Source organism: Homalodisca vitripennis, chromosome 4, assembly GCF_021130785.1.
Source record: "Homalodisca vitripennis isolate AUS2020 chromosome 4, UT_GWSS_2.1, whole genome shotgun sequence".
Taxonomy (NCBI): domain Eukaryota; kingdom Metazoa; phylum Arthropoda; class Insecta; order Hemiptera; family Cicadellidae; genus Homalodisca; species Homalodisca vitripennis.
The window spans coordinates 168,988,617-169,015,978 of record NC_060210.1 but is presented as its reverse complement, the minus strand read 5'-3'; the positions used below and the strand labels follow the sequence as shown (position 1 = coordinate 169,015,978).

General features: G+C 32.5%; 1 protein-coding gene across 1 annotated transcript in view; it reads right to left on the bottom strand.

Moving 5' to 3' along the window:
- LOC124361287 (high affinity copper uptake protein 1-like) overlaps nucleotides 1-20,734 on the bottom strand; it is a 47,246-nt gene extending 26,512 nt beyond the window's left edge. The window contains 1 exon segment of the mRNA XM_046815334.1: nucleotides 20,608-20,734. The gene's annotated coding sequence lies outside the window, so the exon portion shown is untranslated.
- Nucleotides 20,735-27,362: the final 6,628 nt, after the last annotated feature.

Sequence of the window (27,362 nt, the reverse complement as noted above, 5' to 3'; positions counted from 1 at the left end):
AATATTTTTGACCAACGTTTGTATTTTTTGGTTGCCTTTACCCAAAGAAAAAAATTCTATGATGATGAGTTCTCTGTTCAACAGATCAGTTTTTGTTAAGGCATAAAGTGTTAAAAATACTAAATGTATGAAACCATGTTATTTTTACAAATTATCTATCACCAAACAAAGAAAGCTTAAGCAAAGAATAAAGTAGTTTGTTCTTGTAAGTATTAATCTCCATTAAATTCCTTAAAAAAACTTAATTCTTTAGAAAAAGAATCTCGGTTTTTTTTTACTTATTGCATACGAGATTTCAACTATAGGGAGCAATATAAAAACTAACTTATTTCCTAGATACCATGTTATTAACTTTTGTAAAACCATTTTACTATTGACATTTCTTACACTTTTACTTAATAACTCACAATCCATGTTTAAAATATAAATATAATTTGCCTTTAGTTTCATCCCAAAACCTCCTCAAGTTAACAAAAAACAGTATTTTCCTTGGATTCTTCCAAGAAGACATAAACATATTTCTAAATATTTAATGAAAATGGGTTGATAGCCTAACTGTTAGAATACATTCAACAATCAGACAGGGAGAAATTATTTTATAAAAATATTTAGTTTGGTTAAAACAAATCCAAAACTAGTACACTTTATTTATATCAAAACAAAACATTTTTATTTTTGCATAAAAAACTAAATAGAGTTGATTTATTGGCTGAAAATTAGCGGAGCCTACTACTCAGGGAGTTGGTTGAATTTGATTATGGTACATAAGATTTCACTAAGGATTACTAAAGCCTAACTGTCTACAGAATATCTCAAAAACAGATTGATCAACTGACTAGAAATTTTGCATATTTTACTATCACTAAGCAGGTTAGAAAATTCCTCTTCTGTTTGTTATCTGTCTATCCATCTGAGAGCGAATTGAGCTATAAATTTGAAATTATGCATGAAACTGTTTTTCTCCAAAGGCAAGGCATAGTTCGATGATAATCAATGTCTATCCATGGAAATTAACATCATTCATACATCTGTTCCTTATCACTCAGAGGCTTGTCAAAATTTCTATTCTATCTTTCTGGCTGTCTTAGGACAGGCTAAATTTGTCCTTTATCTGTTTGTCTGCCTGTCTGCAGAATATCTTGAGAACAAAATTAATTACAGATCTGAAATTTTGCATTGAAATTCAATAAAGTTATGTGACACATGGTCTGACATACTACATATTAAGTGTAAATAGAGTGTAATTACTACCACATATATTATTTAATAAACAGTTAAAGTCTCTTAAAGAAATAAATGTAAGATGTTTCACTGAATTTTTAGTATTAACAAATGCAAAAACTTCACGGCAAATAAATTATTGTCACAAAAATTCAAAAATAATTTTTGTAATGGTTTTTCTCTTAAAAAAATGTATGGCATTTATTCTCCTTTCTATTCACAAGCTAGTTTATTGTACGTAAATGATAAAAAAATGGACGCAAGTGGAATAGTATTCCTACTAAATATGCTAAGCTATGTTAAGCAGTTAATTACAAACAAATATTATTTTGAATATTTATTCTATGGCAACTATCAATGTATTTAGTTAACTATTTATTTTTTATGATTTATAACAATAAAATTATTTGAAACGGTTAGAACAAGTTGTTGAAAGAATAATTCAGTTGAGGAGAAATGCAGACCAATAAACTGAGGGACGCGAGTCAAATATTTCATCAACATTCCACATGATCTCCTCAATCAAATAACAGTGAGCAGTGAACAGCAAATGGAGACACCCTAGTTCACTAATACACAAGAGAAATCTGTTAAAACTTGTATTTAATATGATGTTTCACATCAAAACTTGAGTTTAATGTAATTATCTCTTGTTTTGGTACTATTATTAAAACTATGATTTGGTCTTTGATCCTAAGTTGGCAAAAATTACTAAGTTAGATATTATTACCAAGATTAATTTAGTAGAATGTATTGTAATAATAAATATAACTTAAAAGCATATTTTTTCTTAAATATGTAAGTACTCTGTCTGACACATTATGAAAGAATAATAATTCTTTTAAATAATCTTCTACAAAGTTTAAATTTAATACCCGTACTTGATTTGTGCTTCTACTTGTAGTTTAAAAACTGGCATTGGTAAATTTGATTCAGAGTGACAATAATCAACTTAAAATTGTGCTTCTTTTCTGAAATCAACATAAATTTAGAAAAGATTTTAATCGTTATTAAAATGTTATACACATGCTCTTTATTATATTTGAACACAATGATTTTAATCAAAAATTAAGTTAGCCCAATCAAATAGTCAAATAGATCATTGTTAAAATGTTATACACATTTTAATACAATAATTTATATACAAACCAAATAGTCTGTTCAGTTTTAAATACTGTCACGTTAATATTGAGTTAGTTCTGATCAGTGTTTTATTATCATTGTGATATTTAGACTTTTCATTATACATATATATAAAAAACATATAATATATATATATATATATATATATATATATATATATACATACATATATAAAACATTATATATATATATATATATAATATGAATTAACATATACATATGTAGGTATATATATATTCTTTAGTAAATGGTAAGCACAAGATGGTTTGACCTATATATACTAGCAGTTACCCGTGACTTTGTACTTTGTATGCAATTTCTCAGGTTTTGCACCTGTATGAGAACCTCTAGTTCAAGTGAATTTTATTTCTAACGCAACAGTTTATATGATAAAAAAAAATGTATATTTATGGTCATTGTAATTTACTCTGAGCTTAGTATTTTTGTTCCATAGCTTATTTTGTCCCTTTCCCAATCAAGAAAATATATATACATACACAGCTCTGAGAAACTTACTTTTTCCAAAGATAAAAAGTTTAGATTTCATAACAGTTTTTAAATTTAAAGTAAAAGTTAGACTACACTGTCTTTTATATCTGCACTGCTAGCAGTTACCTGCAGTGTATGCAGTTTAGTAGATTTTGCACATGTATGACCAATGCTGATTTAAGTAAATTATACAGAGTGTCCCGTAACTCTCTGAACAAAGGTACACCACGTTATTGTTCAGGTCAAGACAAACATTTCACCATATGAATATGGGTCTCTGATGCTTAGTTTCCCATCTGTCTGTCTGTATGGGTTTTTTATAAAAAAATTAATATCTTAAAAACTAATAAATTAAATTAAACCAAATTTTGCTCAAGTTTTTATAATAACAAGGCCAGTTACTAAAAAAATTAGAATTAAATTATCTTTTGTATTTTAAAAATGAAGGCCATTAAAACTTCTAATATTTCAAAAGCTAATATTTTTCTCAAGAATTGCAAAAATAACAGTTTTTAGAGGATTTTATCACAAATCTAATGACACTAAATTTATTTAAATGGAATAATAAATAACTGATTTAGAGCAGATTTACTGTGACAAGCCATGGTCTACATTGAGGTTCTCAGCGAGTAGCCAACAATACAAAAATTGAATACACGGCAGCTCTCAATGTGAGCCATGTCTTGTCACAGTAAATCTGCTCTAAATCAGTTACTTATTATTCAATATAAATAATTTTAGTGTCATTAGATTTGTTAAAAAAAACCCTCTTAAAAAATTGTTACTATTACAATTTTTGAGAAAAAATGCAATTTTTTAAGATATTCAAATTTTAAAAGTTTTAATGGCTACAATTTTGAAAATACTAAAGAGAATTTCATTGTATTTTTTCAGTAACTGGCCTTGTTATCATAAACGTTAGAGTGAAATTTGGCATAACTCAATTTATCACTTTTTAAGATATTAAATTTTTTATAAAAAATACACATACAGTCAGATGGGAAACTAAGCATCAGAGACCCATGATCATATGGTGAAATACATTTTTATTGACCTGAGCAATAAGTGGTATACCTTTGTCCAGAGAGGTATGAGACACCCTGTATGTTCGACAACAATGTTGAACTTACCTTTTTTTCCCACAATTAAGAAAATGCATCAACAAGTTCATAGATATGGCCACTGTACTTTACTTGTTCTCAGTATAATATGTTCCATATTAGATTTTGCATTTCTCAATCAAGAAAATATGAACTACAGATCAGAGAAGCCCACTTCTGTCAAAAGTGAACTAGATGAGTATACTTGTGAAAGCAAAACAAACAAAAGGCACTTTCGCATTTATAATATATGGTTTGACATATATATAGGCAAGGAATAGTTGACAATAATATATTATTACTTACAAATATATATATATATATATATATATATATATATATATATATATATATATACATATATATTTTCAATTTAAGATTGTTTTTGGTACATTTAAATAGTGAACAATATGGGATGAGAAATTATCATCATGAGGTGGCACAACCTTCTAAATTCAGTTTTGGGTACAGTCAATTGACATCATAAATTACAAACTATTTTAGAATTCTGTGTTTCAGATTGTTTTACGAAGCTGAATTCCAAAATCTATTACTGTCTATTGAATATATTGATGAAAGTCCTTTTACGTGTAATTTTAAATGGGTCCTAGTCATGTACTGAAGTATATAGAACCTTACAACAATTCTCTAACCATTTGTTGGTTAGGAAAATATTTACTTTAGCCACTTAATATTATTTGCTGTTTTTCAAAAGGTAAACGCTTAAAAATAAATTTTAAAAACAACAGTAAACAACTAGAAAGCCATAAATGTTTTTAATACCTCATAATAAGAACTAGTAGTCTGCTGTGGCTCCTCCATGCTATCGCTAAGAAAAGAAAAACCCTTAAGGTAGTACAGGTCAATAAAATACAAAAATTCTAGGTCCACACATGCTTGAGAAAATTAAAAGTAAATTACCAACTCAGCTAACCATATTATGCCACATAGTAAGAGGGCAATTTTCACCACACTTTTGAGTATCCAAAGAATTAAAAATCCTACTGCAAACTAAATAGATACCGCAACCTATAGATAAACCGCTTGTAAAGAAACCTGCGCAGAAGCAAATATCTGAGCAGCCACGTGCAGGAGGGGTTCCCATTCAATGGTAGGGTGTGGGACAAGCACCTCCTCGTCTCTGTTTTATCAGCTGTGTGAATTACAGCATTGTCTTGCTCACGCCATTTTGATTACATGGCAGTTACTTACCTATTCTATAATTTTATTGTATTTTTGTGTTTAGGCATATACAAGCATTAACAACTAATCAAACAGACTAATGTAGCCATTGACGTATCCAGGGAGCTTGGGTTTTGGTGTGAGGTTAACCTCTAAGTGGCCAGGTCAGGGGATGGAGCAAGCATACGAGTGACGAGCAATGGTGGGGATGCAGGGAGAGGTTGTCATCACAGCGGTGGAGGGGTATTTACCCCACCCTGCGTAAACTAAAAACCCCTTTTTGAAAGCGGTTGACATGTAGTCTGGTTTGTCAGCACCTAAAAATTCTTTCTGGAAATAAAAGTACACCATTTTAAGAAACGGTTGATAGTGATTTTAGATCGTTTTAGGTATTATGGCTTAAGTAAATATTATCTGTTACATCACTGAAACATTTTAAAACTATTGCCTACCTTGGCTCTATAGGAATACTTTTAAATTTATGACATTTTCTTTCATTCATCTACTAGACAATTACATATGTTCATTGTAATCTCACTAAAATCTGCAATGTTTAAGGAAACTAGCATATTCAGAACCTTAATATTTATTAAATTTCAAATTGAATTATTTTTACATAATGTTACTTAGCCAAATAAAACCAGACCACAATCTTGCTTTATTATTAATAAATACTTTAAAGTCAATAAAATCTACAACTCCTTTAGACTTAAAACTTGTGTACCAAAATAAATGAGTTTATTTTTACTTGCATTACAAATTGACATTTCTAATAGTTTCAAATTATTACATTTAAACAAATAGAAACGTATGTAAACCAAATTTATGTCAATTTATGATAATTCCTAATCTGAAAATATTTACCAACCCAAAACTTAAGATTTTTGTGTTCCATCAATCTCCTATTTTATGAAAACATTTACTACACATATAGAATACAGCTGATAGAATACGAATAGATACTCATATTATATCAGCTAAGGCAGTAAATGAAATATAATACTTCATTCCACCATTTCAATACACACAAAAATTGTAAACTTGTATTTAAGTTTGACAGCACAATTTTTTTTTTAATTTTAACACAAAACATAAATCATAATAAGGCTTAAGCATATAGATGAAATAAATTGAGATAGTAAGGTGAAGCATCATTGGTGGTAAAAGTATTTTATCATGTTGATAAGTTCTAGGAAAGTCATTGTGATTTGACTAATTGGTATTGGTTTAAAATTAGCCAAATGTCGAATCAGGTGTTAGGCATATTGAATGATTGTCCTTGTGTGTGACTTACTGTTTGTTACTATGGACAGATGCAAGTTATTATACTAGAATATTACTTGTTGCTCATGTTGCAAAACAACAATGTATAAGTGTCCAAATTCAATACACCATTTTTATTATTAAATACCAACAATATTAACATATTACAATAATATAAAATTTAACATAATTTATTTCACAATGATAATCAATATTGAAATCAATAAATATTTATTATTACTAAAATGGTTTTATTTCCAACACTATGATCATGGATTCCTATTTGATCCATACAATCTTACTAAGAATAATAATACAAAATTATAAAATCTTATAAAAATAGTCACTACACATCTTTTTAGTATGAAGTTATGTTTATAATGTTCTCTCTGTTCTGTAGTTCACATACAACGTATAGTTTAAACATCTGACATTTAATAGGTTTAAATGTTTAGAGTAGAGTTAAGTCATTGATAACTACCTTCAAAGCAAATACATGGTAAACTACTTAATATTTCTTGTATAGTAAACTTAGTTTTTCTTGTAGTTGAAACTGCTTGGTTAAGGAGGCTAAGGTTATATTACATCTGAAGAAATTCAATTATGTCCTCTGAATTTTACAGATCTAACCAATATTCAGTGAAGTCTTTTTGTATGCTCCGGCCATAGCATTAGTGTAGGTTTTGGAAACTGACAAAAAAACAATATATTGATATAGTGGCATATTGCTACGGGAATTATATGTAATGGTGAATGATTTAGTAAGTTTCTGGTACAAAACACACCTAAATCAACCAGGCGTTTTAGAATATTTCAACTGTTACAGTAATGAACTGTTGAAGTAAATTAAACTGAAGTAATTTTAAATTGTTTTAATTGATTGTTTATAAAATGGAATATTTTATTTTGAGAGAGATAAGAATTGAACAAGTTTTCAGTGAATTTTAATACTGTGAACATTAATATACTTTTGTATATGTGTATGTGACTTCTCTCCCAGCTAATCATACAACTCGATAATGATAGTTTATACTTAAAAAGAGATTTGTTAGAGAGACATTTCTCTCTTGCAGTTATTATGAGATAGTGCAAGCCGAGTTTGGCATACTTTATGTTCTCCTGTTGAAAATTTTTGTCAGTTCCTATTAATGCAGTATATTTATTCATTGGATTTTAAAATGCCATCTGAAAGCAAATATAACATTTTTTGCAAGAAAAATCTCCATATGAGATACTTAAAATGGTGATACAAGCATGTAAAGAAATATTCCATGAAAAACACGACAGTATATAAGTGGAATTTTCATAAAGGAGATGAACCAAGTTAAAAATGAAACTGAAAAACAACATTACGCTGACTCAGATGATAGAAAATGTGACAATAAAAGTTTTGGAAAAATGAATTTAAGAAGTGTTTTGAATAGTTTAATGTACCCTTGGAATCAATGTGAGAATGCAGGATGAATGTGCTTTGAAGGAACATAAGATAAAATAACTGTAAAAATTTTCAACAAATAGTAATTAGTCAATTCTAAGAATATTTGATTTTATCTCATACATACGAGGGACATTTTTAAAATAAAAGCTGTTTATCTTATAAATAAAAATGAATGGCGAAATGTGTTGGTAAGCGCTAATCTTGATAACGGCTGGACCAATTCGGTTAATTCTTTTTGTAAAATGTCCATTGAAATGCGAGGAAGGTTTTTATGAAGAAAAAGTTAAGAAAAGTTACCTGGAATATTTTGGAATTCAGAAGAAATTGTAATTTTTACGTTTCATAATTTAAATTAAACTGGCACTAAACAGCTGTTGACAGCTATAGTTCGACAAACTTTCTGAAACATCTGTTTACATTAAAATTTTATCAATAATAAGTAAACAGTGCTTGATCAGTAGTGTAATGCAGATAGTACATAAAACATTAATGTATAAATTTTACTCCAGACTGCACCAGTGACGAATTAAAATCATCTAATGCATTAAATACTGTTATAAAACTAACCTTAATGAACAAAGTTATGAATGTTTTCACATAAGTTACTTTAAACTGGTGGGCTTCCTTGACATTATGATACTAAATTGTAACATGGCTTAAGGAAAAACAGAGATTCACATAAGTTACTTTAAACTGGTGGGCTTCCTTGACATTATGATACTAAATTGTAACATGGCTTAAGGAAAAACAGAGATTCACATAAGTTACTTTAAACTGGTGGGCTTCCTTGACATTATGATACTAAATTGTAACATGGCTTAAGGAAAAACAGAGAAATGAATACTAACATGCCTCAACGATTCATTCTTTCCCTGGCTACAGTCCAAAAAACAAGTGTAATGGAAAACTTTAATAACGATTATTTTGGAATGTTGCATAACCTTAATAAGGATTTCCCCTTATACCGAAAGTACATAAGTAGTAGGTAGGACTTCCCCCTAGGTCGTAATAGGCTTTTCAGTCCTACTTATGTGTGTATTTTCTTCATCAGGACAAGACAAACTCAACTATGTCAACACGATTTTAACCAAAATAGATTTCCGAGAACTAGATAATCGAACGTATATAGTATATTGATCAAGGCAATATGGCAAGATAAACTGTGACATAGTAGGTAAGTGAATTTAAACGGTCTTAAGTAGACACTTTTTAACTGAAGTAAGCATCTCGGTCCTACATAAGTATATTTTTTTTTTCTTCGTCACCTGAAATATATGACAAGGACTGGAAATATACGCTTTTTGACCGAAGTAAGTTTCCGAGACCTGCTTGATCCGAGATTTGTGTTTTCTTGATCGGGTTGACAAGATGATCGGTGACGTTATGTATATCATTAATTAGAACCAGAAATGCTCCTACAGTGCCAAACATGATATAATAATTGAGTTAAACTCTGATACTATTTACCATGAACTTAAATAATATCTACCTGATGTATGCCTACTAAAGTTTTGTAGGACTCCCATCATATTACATCACAATTGCTTTAATAAGTAATATAAGGACTTCGGTTCTAAAGATTGCGTGCGAAGCCGTGTGTAACAGCTAGTTTATAAATAAAAACACAAACAAAATGTTTTTATTAAGGTTTCATAATTTATTTTCAGGTTTTACATAAGCTCAGTTTTTCACCGGTGTAAAACTACCAATGGATTTCTTCCTTTTCGGATGCAGAAAACAAAAGTCGAACGTCATAATGATTATGTTATGTTCACAGTAAGTAAAATAGTCTGTTCTTTCTAATAATGTAGTTTTTTTATGGCCCAGGTAAGAAGAACTCTTCCACAAATAGTGGCCTCCAGATAATAACAAAGTAATGGTGTACCTCACTTATTTAAAACTAAATTAATTTTTGTAAATTATATTTAGTCTATATTGACAAACTGGCCCGGTTATTTGGAGATGAGTAGCAGCAGCCACTACGGGCACTGTCAACTACTTAAATATTTACATTTTTCAGTACAATTGTGAATAAGGTAGGAACAACCACTATGGACGCTTTTCAATAAAATTGTGTATAAAGTACGAGCAGCTACTACAGGTGCAGACAATTACCTAATATTGTAATTTTTAATACAACTGTAAATTAAAACCATTGCTGTTGTTAAGTCTAACATGTTATCACTATGGCTTTCAACAGAGCAGTGGAATAATAATACATTATACCATGTTATTGAACGAGTTATTTTCAAGTGAAATGAAACAAATGAGTAATTTTTTATATAGTGCATAAAAAAACATGCCTTGTGTGTGGTATATATGCCTTGCTGGAGACATGTTGTATTTCTGAGAAAAAGGTAAGTTTAGACAATCTATTTGTAAATCTAGGATTGCAAACTCATTGGTAGCCTAATTAAAAAAAGTTTCAGCGCATAAAACCGAAAGTATGTATCGTTAAGTAGTATAAATTGTGTACTTTCATGTAGTATACAACGTATGTTCAAAAAGTAATTCAAATTTTCATTTTTGAAAAAAATATTTATTCGTATACATTAATGTTGTCACCTTCAAAATAAGCACATTAGATACTATACTCTTGAACCAGCGCATCTCAAATCTATAAAACACTTCTCAAACTCGATCTTTCGATTGGCCTTTAGCTCTTTCAGCTATGCACTTTTAATGTTATCTATGCTTGTAAAACGACAGCCCTTTAAGGTCCATTTTATTTTTGGAGCTATGTCTAAAGAATATGGAAGCTAGGGCATTGTTACAGTACTGTTTTTGGCCAAAACTTCTTGAACAAGCAATGAAGTGTTAGCAGGTAAATTGTCATGGTGTAAAAGCCATGAATTGTATGCCACAAATTCAGGCATTTTTTCGGATTGCTTCAGTCTTGTTCACTTGCAGATAGTACTCCTTATTGACCATTTGACCTTGTGGCAAGAATTAATGATGCACTATGTCGTGGCCTTGTGTATCTATTGAGTTTGGGGAGATAGAAATAAAGTTAACTTTACATAACTGGTTTATTTAAAATTATTAGAAAAACAATAGATTATTGGAATAATCATGGAAGACGTTAACAGTAATATTTTTAGAAACATGTGTTTGTTTACATTGAGCTAATATAAAATAATAATTGTACAATATTTTAAACATCTGGTTGACACTATAATTCTCCCACGTTTAAAAAAAAAAGATACAATGGAAAAATTAACGAAATTAAAAATTAAATTATAACAAAGTCTTGCATGTATGCATGCTGGCGATGTATTCTAGTGGATTGGCGCAGCACTGAATTTTCATCTCCAGTTTCATGTTGAGTTTGCTCAATGACTTGAAGGTGGTTGCTGTTGAGTTGGTAACACAGTCATGTCTTCTATGGGTAATTTTGGTCTTGGCGCTTCTTGAGCATCGTCTTGTATGTTAGAAGGGAAGGTGACAGTCTTCATTGGTGGTCCACCAAGTCTTAATTGGTCGATATGTCAATTGAAAGTGTAGCCGCTGTCTAGTCTGATGAGGTAGTGTAGGAGTCAGATTTCTGTAAGATTGTTCCTAGTTTCCAGAGATTCTTGTTGTTTGAATAGTAGCGGGCTTGGACTTTGTCTTCTACTTTGTACTGTCTTGCTGTAGTTTTTCTTACTGTTGATTTTGGATGCTTGATGGTTTAAATACATCATGCTTGATTCGGATCTGTCTGTTTAGGAATGTGTTCTGCTGACCAAAGGCCCTATATCTGAAGAGTATTTCTCTGACCTTTTGTTTGATTGTTGAGGGGTCTTAAATCATTGCTGCCAATATGTGTTTGAGGTTTTGGATGTTTTTTTCAGCTAGCCCGTTGGTCGCTGGATGACCTGATGCTATGAACTTTTATAGTCCTCCTTCTTTGCAGAACTGCTGGAATGTTTCACTGGTGAAAATCACAGCATTGTCCAACATCATCACATCTGGGTATCCGTAGCGAGCGAATACATTGTGGAGCATTTCTATGGTTGATGATGAAGTAACATTACTTCATTTTAAATACTTCTATTTCCGCTCATTTGGATTTTGCATCCATAATGACGAGAAAGTTGTGGTTTTAGAATGGCCCAGTGTAGTCAATGTGAATCCACTGCCAGTTGTTCTCTGGTTCCTCCCAAGGGTGTAGAGGTGCTTTGGATCGTGTGTTTCTTGTTGAAGCACATGCAACACATTCTCGCACAACTCTTTTGATGTCCTTGTCAATCGAATTCCAGTACACTTATCAACAAGCAAGTTGTTCATTTCTATCAATCCAATGTGCGTTTGATAAACTTTTTTAAAGACCAAATCTTGAAGTCTTGCTGGTACAATGACGCATGATCTTCTGAAGATTATGTTCTTAAAGATGGTAAACTAGGACTCTTCTTTCTTGTCTAGAAGTAATTTTTGAAGTAGTTTGGATAGTTTTCGATGTTTCTTTATTTCTTCGTGGAGGGTTTCTTATGTTAAGTTGATAATGACTATTGTTGATTCAAAAATTCAATTTACTTCAATGTTTATTGAGTGGTCAGTGTTAAGTGGTGTTTCAATTGGTGCTCTTGATAAGCAGTCAACATTTCAGTGTTTACTGTTTTTCTTACAGATTACCTCATAGTTAAAACCTGATAGGAATGGGGCATACTGCTGAAGTCGAGCTGTAGTCATTTGGGGTATTTTAGCGTTTTGATGAAAAATTCTTACTTTAGTAGGTTTATTGACAGTTATTAACTTAAGGGGTCTTGCAAACAAGTACTGATAAAAACTGCGAGTAATGTTGATCAACTTGCGTAAGACACCTTGATGCGAAGGCAATTGTCGCTCTTGTCCTCGATGATGTAAGAAAGTATCCCCGCAACACCTTGAGGGCTGGCATCACAGGCGAGTTGAACTGGTAAGGCTGGATCAAACGGTGTAAAAACTCATTCACTGGCAATTTCTTGCTTGAGTCGATCAAAGGCTTTGCTACATTTTCTGTTCCAGTTGAACCTGGCGTTATTGACTAGAAGTTGTTGCAGACGCACTGTGAGAGTTAAAAGATCAAGGGAATAAACTGAATAATAGGTTACCATCCCTAGAAATCTTCTTACTTCTCCCATTGATGTAGTATGTTTTATTTTCAGGATTACGTTTATCTTCGCAGGTGATTTTAGGATTTTGTTGTGTTCAACAACGTGGCTTAGGCACTATATGCTTTCTTGAAAGAAGGATCACTTTTCTTGATTGAGGTGTAGGTCAAATTTTTGCAGCTGCTTGAGACAGGCGTATAAGTTGTATCTGCATTCTTCCATTGTTGAGCCGTGGACTAAAATGTTGTCAAAGTAGTATTCAGTCCTGGGTACGTCTCTGAGAATTCGGTCAAAGATACGGTTGAACTCTGCTGGTGCTGTTTTGATACCGAAGAATAGCCTGTTCATTCTGTATGTTCCTTGGTCAGATGTTATTGTCTGTATATCACTGAATGGAACGTCGACCTGGATGTGTAGATATGCCTTGTATAGATCCTATCAGCAGAAGTATTGGAAGTTTTGTAGATTGTTTAGTAGAAGTTCGATTTTCTTGATTGGATAGTGGGAGTTTGTCAATCTTCCTTCACTCCTACCTTATATTCAACACAGAGGCGCACTCTACCATCTACTTTAAGAATAACTACAAGGGGAGAACCCCAGTCACTAGTCGATCTTTTTGATTATTCCTTCCACTACGAGAGAATCTAGCTCAAGATCTACTTTTCTTCGCAATGCATATGGAACATTACGCTCTCTGTGATATATGGGCTTGGTGCCTTCTCGTAGCTTGAGTGAAACTTTGAAATCAGGTATGCAATCTTATTTTCTGTTCAAAAATTACAGGGAATGCTGATGGTGTCGTTATCGATAGAGTTGATTGGTTAAAAAGTTGCCTGCTGGTTATCAACATTAAATAAGTCGATTTTAAGATTTTGGATCCATACTTACCCTAATATAGGTGAGTAGTGTCTGGTACGATGTAAATTTCACCTTTGAAAGCATTCGATTTGTAAATCACATAAGCTTCTACCTTTCCATATGGAGTAAACACATTTTAGGTATAAAATCTAAATGCTATGTTTGTAGGCTGAATTGGTAAGTTCAGATTTAGTTGGTTGAACATGTTTCGTGGTAGAAAGGTGTATCCTGATCTTGAATCAACTTAAAATTTTACTGGTGTGTCTTCAACATTTACCAAGGCATGAAAACGCTTGGTTCCTTGTGATGGATCAATTTTTAAATATCTACAATGTTTTGAATACCATACTGATTGTATTGTACATCATGTACTTGGTTGGTTGACTGTTTGTTGGATTCGGACTTTTAGGAAATAAGTGAAGTGATGCAAACTTTACTGACATGTACTAGCCTAGAACATTTGGAGCATCATAGCTTGTTTTTGTCTGTACAGCATTCTTTGGATAGATGGTTTGATTTACCGCAACGTAAACATATCTCACTGATTCCAATTCATCATAGTTGATTTGAGATTTTTAAGTAGGCCTGTGCCTTAAAAATGATCTGTTGAACATACAATGTAGGGTTGAACGGTAATGTCTTTGGTTGGGACTGGATGAGTGAGAAACTTTGTTGATGCCTGGTTACTGATGAGGCTGGAAGATGGTTTTGGGCAATTAGCTTTAAGTCAATTTCAGTTGCTTCTAAGGCTATAGCTTTCAATACAATATCTTTGAATTCAAAAATTTCAGATTGTAAGAGTTGCTCACGGATAGAATTGTCTTTGATTCCATGTATGAATTGAGCCCGGAGGAAAATGTTTGCTATTGATGTTTTACAATCGTAGGCAGATGTGAAGTCACAGTTTATTATGTTACTTCTTAGACTGGTTACAAACTCTTAAATCAATTATTAGAAGTTTGATTAAGTCGTTATAGGGTAGTTCATTAGGCAACTTAGGTGCAGAAAGTGATAAGACTATGTTGATATCACTAGGCCCAATTGAATTTAGTACAAAGGCTATCCAGAACGTAACAGACACTTTTGAATGGTGCGGCAGTGAGCTTAGTTTTGACAGCCCCCATCTTGATGTTAAAACTCTCTGGCTTTCAGTCCGCAACGAGCTGTAGTCACGCATGGTCTGTATCTCTTTTACTTTTTTCACAGTAATTAATTAAAATGTGTGCTGCAATTGAAAATTCCACCAGAATAAGGCAGTGATGTATTGACTTTAAAAATGGCCACACCAATGTTCATGACGATAGTCGTAGCAGTCAGCACGGTGGAGCAACTGAGTTTTCTTTTTGAGTCGTGCTTGGAGATCATGTCTATCACATTGTAGTGCACTCAATTGTGTACCTGATGAGACAATGAGACTACCACGTCACATATTTATAGGTTTCTCTGATCTCTTCAAGCAATAACGACTCCAGATTCCAGGAGTCAAGTCTGAGACACCATCAGATACCACTCGTTGCATTAAAAGGAAGGTGAACTGGAGCTAAACTCGAAATTACTGAGTTTTCAGAACATTTCCCACAAGTTTCACAAAGTTTACTTCATAAAATTGTTGTAGGGAAGCTTGTATATCACAAATTTTGTGGCGTGGGTTCCAAAAATCCTTATGGAAGATCACAATAAACAAAGACTTGCTGTATCGTTATCTTTCCTTAATGAATACGACAAACATGGAAATGAACTTCTTGATCATATCATTACTGGTGATTAAACATAGGCAAAGCATGTTGATTGTGAAACAAAAATGCAGTTTATGAAATGGGAGCACACACATTCTAAAAAAAAAAAACCAAGAAATTGTCTCCAAACTGTCAGCGAGAAATATTCTTGCAATTGTTTTTTGGGATACTGAGGGTGTGATTCTAGTTGATTTCCTTAAACGAGGATCTACAATCAACGCAGAGAGATACTATGAAACATTGCTGAAGCTAAGGCGAGCATACGAAATAAGCGTAGGAGAAAATTGACCTCAAAAATTTTGTTTTTCCATGAAAATGCACATCCCCATACAGCTGTAATATGACAAGTCGTGGATGATTTTGATTGGAAAATGTTTGATTATCCACCTTATAGCCCAGATCGATCAAGCTACCAAGACTACCACCTCTTTCCAGCGATGAAGACGTGGCTCGCAACGCAGTGATTTGATAGTGACGCTTAACTTCACACTGGTGCTAATCAGTGGTTCAGATCTCAGGCAGCAAGTTTCTACAAAGCTGGAATTGAAAAACTTGTGTCACGTTACGATAAATATCTCAATTTGAACGTATATAACGTTAAAAAATAGCCTAAGAGTGTAGCTTTTAAATGTATATAATAAAATGTCCATATATTAGTTGGTTAATTTTTTATTTCAAAACGTCTGTTACTTTCTGGATAGCCCTTGTAACATCTTAGCACAGATTTTTACCCAAACTTACATTTTTCACCTGGGTATAATTATAAAAAATGTTTGTAGTTTGTAAATCATTCCATTTTAGTACAAAATTTGGAACATAGGCTACAATCTGTTTAGTTTCTGATTCAATATTTTAGGCTAGATTTTCATTTCTTGGTGATGTTGAAAGCGTACATACTAAAGTAGTGATCATCGCTTGTTGCATTTCTAAAAACTGTTTAAATTGTTCTAGATCCATATTTAATTTGATTTGATAAAAGGTTTAATATGTAAAGCATGGGCTGGTAAATGTTCATGTTCTGGTTGTTTTCTTGATTACTCGTCGCCAAGTAACTTGCCGTGGTCTTATGTGGTGCATTTGTGTATCTATTGAACATCTGGTTGACACTATACACTATGCCATTAAAATCGAAGAACACAGTGAGCATAACCTTCAAATTCAACTGCACTTGTCGAGCCTTTATCGGTCTTGACGATTCAGAATGCCTCCACTGGAATGATTAAGCCTCAGTATCAACGACATATCTGTAACCCATATTTCATCATTTGTTACATGTTTCAGTAATTCTGCATCGTTGTTGACTTTATTTAGAGAATCCTGAGCAACTTTCATTCGCAGCTGTTTTTGTTCAAATCTCAACAATTTTAGAACTAATTTCACTGCTATATGTTTCATACCCTAACATTCTAAAAATTGTCATGGAATAAGTCAATTGATATGCCAACATCATCAGGAACTTCTCGCATTGTAATACGGCAAACGTTCATAACCATTTCTTCCACTTTTTTTCACGTTTTCATTGGTTCTTGATGTGCTGGGGCATCCTGAGCGTTTATCATCTTCAATATCTTCAAGATTTATACCATGCTAGCAACCCTTGTTTTATTCATCGCAGACTCACCAAAACATTTCCCACACTTTATTTCATTTTTCACAAAAACTTTGATACAAATTCTTTGTTTCATTTTTTTTAACATGACATTTTATTATAAAAGGGTTATCCAGAAAGTAGATTACATTCTGATGTAAATAAAAAACAAAGTACAAGAAAATTAAATTATATACATTTGAAAATGACACTAAAATACTATTTTTCAACATAGGCTAGTCACTATACAAATTTAGACATTTATCATAGCGATCAACTAGTTTTTAAGTTTCAGCATTATAAAATTGTGCTGCTTGAGATTTCAACCAGGTAGTCATACCCTCTCACAGTTCCACGTCACCATCAAAGTTCTGCGTAGCAAGCCAGGTCTTTATTGCTGGAAACCAGTGGAAGTCGCTGGGTGCCAAGGTCCAGACTGTAAGGTGAATGTGGAAACACCACCTCTTAAAAGCATCCATGACTTCTCGAATGCGATTTGTCGGGTGTTGATTTTTGGTACCTATCTTGCACAAAATTTATGGTAACCTAACTTCTGTGTAACAATTTCATGTAACAAACTCCTTAAAATTTAAGGAAAACTAAATGAGAGTTTTGTTATTGTGAATTGGCGATCTAATCTTTTCATTGACGTACGAGACAATTTCCTTGGTCACAATGATTGGCATTCACTTCTTTCGTCATTATGCACATTAATTCGGCCATTTTAAAACCTAATTACAAATGATGCACTCCACCTTCAGCAATCACATCATTCCCATAAATTTTAGAGTTGGCAATAAATTTCAATTCGTTTATTGTGCTTAACCAAGAAAAACTGTATTACTAACTACACTTCTCAACTTCCAGGGTTTTTTAAATTGCACATTTTAAACTGCTATTTTAAAACAACAAGGAGAAACGATAACTTCACACTAGCACAGCTATCCAGCTCCTGAACGGAGAAATGCCCTGTCATCAAAATGTCCGTGATAGTCTTGCCCCTAGTGGCTAAAGAAGGAAACTAAATCTACTTTCTGGATAGCCCTCATATTTCAGGAGTATGAGTACCAACATAATTTAAAATATCTTGCTAATTGGTCTCTCCAAACCAGCGAAACTTTAAAATTCCTGTTACTTTTTGAACATACCTTGTATGTGTCTCACTGGAGCCATTATGTATTTTTGAGTAAAAATAAAGTCTTTACTGTCTGTGTGCAAATCTATGATTACGAACTCATTGATAGTCTAATAAAAAAATTTTTAGCACATAAAACCATACGTAGCATAGTGTTTATTGTATACTTGGCTGCAGTATAATAAGCATCCAATACTCAAGTGATCAATAATATCAAATCATCAATTAGAATTACTTAAATTCTGTCAGATTTAAATAATTGTGACTGCTCAAACTTAGAACAAATAAAGTTGTATTATTTTATAGAATCTAAAATGCAAATTTTTCGTTGACAAATAAAACTATAGCTTCACCATACAATCTTAAAAGTGTCTAATGTAATTCAGTTCGACATTATTGTTTGTAATTGAATCAAAGTTAAACCATGTGTGTGGTATTTGAGTAATGGTCACTGGAGAAGGGATGTACTGTTGTTTGTCAATACCTATTATAAAATAACATGTTGAGTTATATTTGTTTTACACCCTGTAACTGCTGGCAAAAAGAGCAAAAACCTCCCTCGAGATAGTACCCAAATTCAGGTTAATCACATAAGCGCTTGTAAAGTTGTGTTTAACTTTGGTTATTTACAATAACCTATCTCAACCTACTTAAATCGTTGCATAGTGCAGTAATATTTCCAGTGATAATATATGTCTCATTGCTTACATGAAATGGCCTGGGCTATTACTGGCTACAGAGTGACAAAAAACCAAAAAATAGTTATGAGAACACATCACTCAACCCAGTTGTTACTGAAACAATAGTTTCCTAGTAACAGGTTACCACTGAATAACCTGTTACTGACACTGTAATGACAGCAAGAGGAGTAGTTATGCACATGTTTTATTTGTGTCAGACTCGTTTATCCTTCAAAATAGTAAAAAGTAAGTAAATGTTGTACGGGTTTGTTTTTTATATTTTATAAATACATATCCTAGATTGGTTTTTATTCACCATAAAATTATTACTTTTTATACTGTAATTTGAAATACAACATAATTTGGTATAAGTAGCGGATAGACTTTAATAAGCAGAATACACTCTTTGTTCAGTTGTTTTTATCGAATGGTATGATTGTTTTTATTCGAATGAATGATTCAATATTGCAATTTATTTAAAAAAACATATGATTCCTACTTATTAGTTACAGTCATTTTTCATGTAAACAATAAACAGCAAGAAGTAACTAATTTGTTGACAATTTGAAAATGACGATGAATATGAGGAAATTATGTGATAACTTTCTAGATATACATGTGTTTGGCTCCTACCTTCACAAAAGCGGTTTCTCACTGCTATCCACGCAATCTATAAATATTGTAACCTATTTCTGATGTGTAGGTCTAGGCCATAGTTGGTTTTGCAATTTTGTAATGTTACTGTTACATTTATGTTATTACAAATTGTAATGTATTATTCTTGTTTTAAATATGTATTATAATTCTTGTTTCGTACGATTAATATATAATAACGAATTTGGATAGTATATATCGAATAGGTCGATAATAACAATCAAATAACGAGTGTAGGCCGCTTAATAGAGTCTTCCCTAAGTAGCAAATTCTTTACTCATGAATATTGATGATTCGATATTATCAATCACTCGAGTGTTGGGCGCTTATTATGTACTTTCACATAGTATATAATATGTGTCTTGCTGGAGCTGTTTTGTTTTTTTTTTTTTTTGTGCAACAATAATCTCAAAGGAGATAGGGACATGTTTATTAATCTTAACATCCATATTAATTTAGTTTTTATAAACAATAACCATTGTTGAGTTACTATACAAATATAGAATGTAATTTTTACAATGTTATTGTAAGTTAAGTGCATGTTTTATATTAGTTAATCCTTAATTGATTTTTTTTACTATTATTAATCTGGCATATGTTGTATACCTATTCTTATACAAATGCTAAACATAATATTAACAGCTCTCTGATAATAAAAGACATTTATGTTTAGCCAGTAATTTTATCTGGAAATGGATGTGCAAAATTCTTCATATATACTAAAAGGCCCTAACATAACAATGAATGTGCCTAATGAAGTATCAACCATAACAACATATATTTATTAGTTTACATTATGTCATCTATAGACATTTTTAGATCATCCCTTAATAGTTATCTAATATGGCATGATAGGCTATGATGAAATATTAACCTACACTAACCTCTACTGCACAGTTATTCCTCTCTCGTTAAATACAGCATTTACAATTGAGAATTTAACTATACTATCTAAAATATTTTGTTGATTTTAAATACAGTACACACGAACCTCAACCTGTATTAAAAATGAATTCATGCTATGAACAAACGAAAAAAATATACTAACCCTATTAAGGGAACTTAAGATGGTCAAAGTACTGTCGGTAAGCAGACGACTGAGCCTTCAAGAAACATCTAAGCAAGAAACGAAAGGACCAATACAAGGAACAAGAACATGAACAGCTGGTATCAGAGGCGAGCTTAGATTAACAGGCTACAGAGGTCCATGCTCAGCTGATTTTAAACAAATTTTGTACCTTTTTATGTTTGGTACGAAAACATTATACATTATTGCCAAACATTATAACGAAGAATAAAACAAAATATTATAAATTGAAAGTATGAGTAAAGATTATATACAAGCCCAATTTTATTACTACATAAATTCTTGTGTACGATAGTTTTTACTCTGTAATTTGCATTTCACCCAGCTCGTTGCCTTTGTTTGTGCCTCGGTAATAGTTTTTCGAACGTACGAGTATTTGTAAACCTGACACAGTACAGTATATAGCATCGCTGTCAAGTCCCTGTTCGGTAGATAATTCAATTTCCTTGTTTAAGTCTAGGAATTATAACAATATTTATATACCTAATGAGTAACTAATCCCTTATCAGTGAAAAATAGGCGCGATGTCCCCTAGACAATCTTTTGTGATAAAAAAACTGCATAATTATGGTGTCTTGTGTATTGCTTTGTGATTTCATTTACTATGGTCATGTACTCATTGCCCTTGCTTTTTTTCCTCAAAGTGTAATCATTGAGCGAATGGTTCGTTGAATAATGTTACTGTGTGGACTACATTTTTGCTCTTTCAGCTACTACTATAAATTTGCGTCCCACTCCCACAAGACATATAAAAAAGGGTACTTTGGGATTATACCGACCACACCCAGACATGAATCGTTATTTAACATTTTGCTTCTACTGATTACTAGATTAGCGTAGAAGACTATTTCGTCAGTATAAAACAGGAATTGTCTTATCGCAAACCCCTCCCCATCCTCAGACAGAGGTCAAAGTCGAGCGTCTAGTAGATAACGTGATTGCAGAGCCTCGCCGCCCGTTCAGCTGGTGCATCGCTTTGTTGTACTTTCGTGTTTTACCTCTACATTTCTCCAAACACAAAAATTTAACAAAAACAAACATTTACCAAACTAAACTCTTTATTAAAAAAACACTCAAAACTTGTTTTTATTCTTGATCACATTCCGCCACCCAAAATGCGAGTGCCTCCGGCCATCAGCGCGGGCTTCGACAGCACCTTCGGTGCTGCCCCGCGCTGATGTCGACGAAAGAAAAACATCCCTCGAGATAGTACCTATCAGTAAAATATCAAATTCTAGAGGGGCTAATCAGAAATATAAATTGAATTGAAATGGAAAGGCAATTATGTACCGTGCAAATCACGTGATGCCGCGCGGCCTGCCGTAATCAGGATTCTCGAGAAAGATAAGATAACAGCGACAACAATACCGATCACAATACCTGGAAATGCTTGTAAGTTTGTAATTTTGTAATTGAAGAGTTGTTTTTTCGTTCTATCATGTTTGTTTCTATAAATTTCTATTTTTGTGTTCTTCATACTGGTGTGGTCGGTATAATCCCAAAGTACCTAAAAAAGTTCTAGAACCGTACCAATATTGTTCACGAGGTAAAACCAGAGTAAACCAATTGGTTTGAATACATCACTGCCGTTGTCTATGCTAAAAGTTGACCTAAGAGTACACTCATTCGTCCCATAACAGAATGAATGAACCTATTACACACAGTGAATATAATACACGGTGCTAGATTTTTATAAGTAGGTTATACAACTAATTATAAATCTATTATTTTAAAATCGATGAGTACGTCTATTATTATTATTATTATATGAAGCGAGTCATTAATTTAATTCTACCAGATTTGCAGTTTAACTTGAATGAACTGTTAAAATACTGTAGATTTTAACATTCAATTTTCATCCAAAACTTATAATAATCAAGGAACACAAAATAACATATCAAAGTTCAAAAATGACGAAACCTTTTTATGTAGCTATGGACTTCATTTCAAATGTGTTAATCAAAATACCTCTTAAGTATTTTTTGATAATTCAAGGCCAACTGTAAAACCATTTTTTCATTAATTGTAAAACCAACCTTTTCATTCACAATTTTTAATTACCAACAGTTTCTTCAAACACTAAAAATCATAATTCTCCTTATTCTGAACGTTGTAAAACCGTTTAAAAACACTGATGACTGTATTAAATTTGAAATTGTCTTTACGAAACGTGAAATAAATGGAATAAATTAAAAACCATATCGTAAGTTCGAGATGTTGCGCTACCGAAAGAAATACAATAGTTAAATCAACATGGAAGTAATTAACAACCAGAACAAACAATGAATTAGGCTCTTACAATTCTGAACTAAATTCTTGAAGAATCCGATAGAAAACCCCTCTCTGCAATCCATTTTGACCCAATATCTCTCCATCCTTAAGCAGTGAGTGCTGCTGAGATGATGTTTCTCACAGTGTTCTCTAGCATGTTTAACTTACCTTAAACATGCTAGAGAACATTTTGATATTAAAGTTCTGACTTCCCATGTGAAGTCAATTAGAATCTGCCTTAAAGCAACAGTATAGGATGAAGTGTAAAAAGTGGGGCTTTCTATCAAATTTCACAAATTACCAAAAAAGTGGGGAATAATTCGCTATTTTTTTCATGGCTCCAAATGATCTCAATTTTGGAGGTCACCTGATGTACGTCCTGAAGCAACAAGATGGCCTAAGATGCAGAGATGGTATTTTTACACAAGGCTTGTCACTTACCCTAGAGATACTATGGAACAATTAGAATTTTATTATTTGTTTCCTGATGACCTCCATTTAGAGGCCAAGTGTATTTCCCTGAAGTAGTGAGAAACAGTACCATACAGAGATGGGAGTTTTCTTTCTTCCAATGTTCAACACTTATCCCAAGGATAAGGATCACTTACTGAGGATCATTTTGAATTTATAATTTGTTACTGAATAACTTCTGTTTGAAAGCCAAGTGTATTTCATCCTGAAGCAGTGAGATTAGATTAGGGTGCAGAGATGGGAGTTTCTTCCAATGTTCATACTTAATTGAAATAACTTGACTTGTTGTGCAATATTCCATGATATTTTATTGAATAAATCCAATGAATTTTGTAATGCTTGAAATATTTTAGGAAATTCTGAAGGAATCCTAAAATTGGAATCGTTATTTTCCTTAGTGAAATTACTTATGATGTAATATGGCCTATTGATCTGCCTCCTACCTGCATGGCTATGCTCGAAGATACAATAGATGGATGCAATAATGACCGATAAAGATAATTTATCTGATGAGATTGCAAAGTTAAGAAAATTACACTTTGATATACAACTGAAAGCTCTTAACATGGATAGGGGGAGGAGACAAAACGATGAATTGTCTCAAAATTTTAATAAAGAATCCAAGGAAAAAATTCATACTTTGACAATTGAAGTAAATAAGCTTCAGAAAACAATGCATGCTCTCCGGGAAAATTACACCATTAAAAAGAACACCATCATTCACTTGAACAACAACATTAATGGATTAAATGTTGATATCATCAATAAACGTCTGCTATTCCCCCCATTGTTTCAACATTGAGCAAGTTCAGTGGACTGTTACTTGCTGAAGAGTTGCTACGATGGTAGGCTGAAAAGTAGTGCACATATGTTTGTAGAACGCTAACGAAAAGAAATAGCGAGATCAGGTAAAAAATTAAGTAAAGTACAATTCTTAAGCTTCACAGTAATTTATTTATTTTGCAACATAGTCACCATTAAGACTAACACATTTCTCCCATCGTGTAGCAAGTTTTTTATTTCGTCATTGAAAAATTCTTCATATTTTTCTCAAATCTAGGATGCAATAGCTGTTTTCACCGCATTGTCTGAAGTGTAATGAGTACCCTTGAGATCTCTCTTGAGTAGATGGAAAAAATAAAAATCACAGGGGGCTAGATTGGGGTAATAGGGAGGGTGTGGAATTGGTTCAAACTTCAGCTTTATCATTACCTCTTCAGCTGCAAAGTGTTGCAAGATTATTGGTTTGAGGCTGTCCGTAACATGACAAACTCAACGTCGGAGGTGTTTTAGAGCCTATGTATTGAAACAAGTTTACCGTTGCACCTTTTTCTAGATAATCGGTTACATAAACTCGATGAGCGTTCCGAAACACGGTCAAAATTATTTATTTGCAGATGGTTCTGTTTTGAGCTTTTTCGTTACAGGATAATCCAAATGTCGATATTCAGTGCGTTATCTTTTCTCTTCTGGATCGTAGTGGTAAACTCAAATCTAAGAACTGTAATTAACGGTGTCCCCCAAGGATCTATTCTTGGGCCTATATTATTCTTATGTTATATTACTGGATTACCGAAGACTGTTGCTGGTAAAATGTGCCTATATGCGGATGACTCGAATCTTATAATTTCAAATAAGTCTCTAAAAGAAATAGAAACCCAATCCAAAAGTAATTTAACATCAGTTAAAAACTACTTTTCAAAAAAAAATTTGCTACTTAATCTTGAAAAAACCAATTATATTTTATTTAATACAATGCAAAACAGATGCTCAAGCGATCTTGATATAGAAATTTCTCAAGTAAAACTGACTCAATTAGACAATGTAAAATTTTTAGGAATGACATTAGACAAAAATTTAACTTGGAACGAACATGTAAATGAAATTTTGAATAAAATAGCTTCTGGTTTATATGCGTTGAGGAGTATATCCAAATTCTGTACATTGGACGTTTTGAAAGGAGTGTATTTTGCTCACATACACTCCCATATAAATTTTGGTATTGTACTATATGGTGCAACTAGCGATCAAAATTTGCAAAGTATTCTTCTTCAAAAAAAAAAGCTATACGGATCATTCTCAATTTAGATCTACGTCAGTCAGTAAAACAATATTTTTCTGAATTGGGTATCTTAACGGTGTACAGTATGTACATTTTAGAAACGGCAGTTGCAGTTAAGGAAGCTGGAGACAGATTACCTGTTTTGGGTTCGTCTCATAGCTACTTGACCCGAAATCGAAACCAGTTTGGAATTTCAAAAGTAAACTTAGAATTTAGAAAAAAAAAACCATTAGTAGCAGGTATAAAATTTTTCAATAGTCTTCGACAAAATATTAGAAATATTAATGACATTAAAAGTTTTAAACTCAAACTTAAAAATTATTTATTACATAAAACAATTTATTCTTTTGATGAGTTTTTTTTCTGAATGACAATACGATGTAATTTATTAAGTATATTTAAGTGTATATTATGCTTCATACCATTATTATTTAGTGATCATTTAGATACCATTATTTTAATAAGCTTCTCAATTGTAATTTTGACGCCATTTTGTATTTGTATATTGTATAATGTATAATGTACAAATTGTAAATAAAGATTGTTTTGAATTGAATTGAATTGAATTGGTACACCCATGACTCATCCGTTGTCACAATATTCAAAAGAAAGTCGTCTCCTTCATCATGGTAGTGCTTCAAAAGTTGCTGACAGCATTCCGTTCAACACTGTTTATTCTCGTTTGTTAAATGGCGTGGCACCTATCATGCACAGATTTTCCGGTATAATAATTGTTGAGTAATGAAACCAACATGTTCCTTAGATATTACAACATGGTTTGCGATACACTGTTCTGTGATTCGCCGATTACTTTGAATCAAATCATCAACGAGTTTGTGATGTTTATCATCTGTGGCTGTGATCGGACATCCACTGCGTGTTCCATCAATTATGGCTTTTCCAGGCTCACAACCACGAAATTTTATCACCCATCGATTGACAGTCGATCTATCAACAGCATCGTCACTGTAAACACTCTTTAAACAACGATGGATTTCAGTAGGATTCACTTTTTCAGCAGTTAAAAATTCAATAACAGCATGTTGTTTACATCTAATTGAAATTGAATTTGAATCTGTCTGCATGGTTACGCTGCTACCATACAATGGATTGATGCAAGGTTTTAAAACTGCACATGCGTTTAGAGGAGGAATGGTACTTAAGAATGCCACCAGGTGCGCTTCTATAGCTCATTTCAATCACGTTTTAAAATCATGTGGCATTACTTTTCAGCCTACCCTCATAGAAACTAAGACAGTAGATACAGAAAATCTGGAAGACAACCAGAGAAGAGGGGAAAAATACAAGGGATAAAAAAAATCAGCTCTCAAACGTCACCCTGACCTATATAATATGTAGTGATATATTATCAATAATTATCTGTAGATTACTTGGACCATATCAATTAGCCATGGTAGAGACATGAGTCATCTCATGGAAAAAGAATTAGAGCAGAAATCCTGTTTAGTAAAACCTGCTCCACTCAAGAAAGTCCTGAGAGATGTAAAAGAACACTCTAATAGATTTAAGGACAATGATTTCGTCTTAGTTATAGGTGGTAAGAATGACATTGGCAGTGGCAAGGAGAGTGACCTGGTAGATGAGTACTTGGATGTGGAGACCTCACTACCTGATAATAAATGCCTGATTCCTCCAATTCCGCCAAGATATGATCTCAGCCCATACTCAATAGAAAACAGATCAATCGGAGAAATAAATAAAACAATAAATGAGTTGGGCAGCATTTTCATCAACATCAAAGTTTTGGACTATGAGTCCAAATCTTTTCAGCTTTTTGCAAAAGGGGTATTCACTTCAACCCTGAGGGGAAGATTACCATCTGTAGAAAGATTGGGCAGATAGCAGATTCATGGGTAATTCAGGGGCCTCTCATGAGAACCTCGACCGTAAC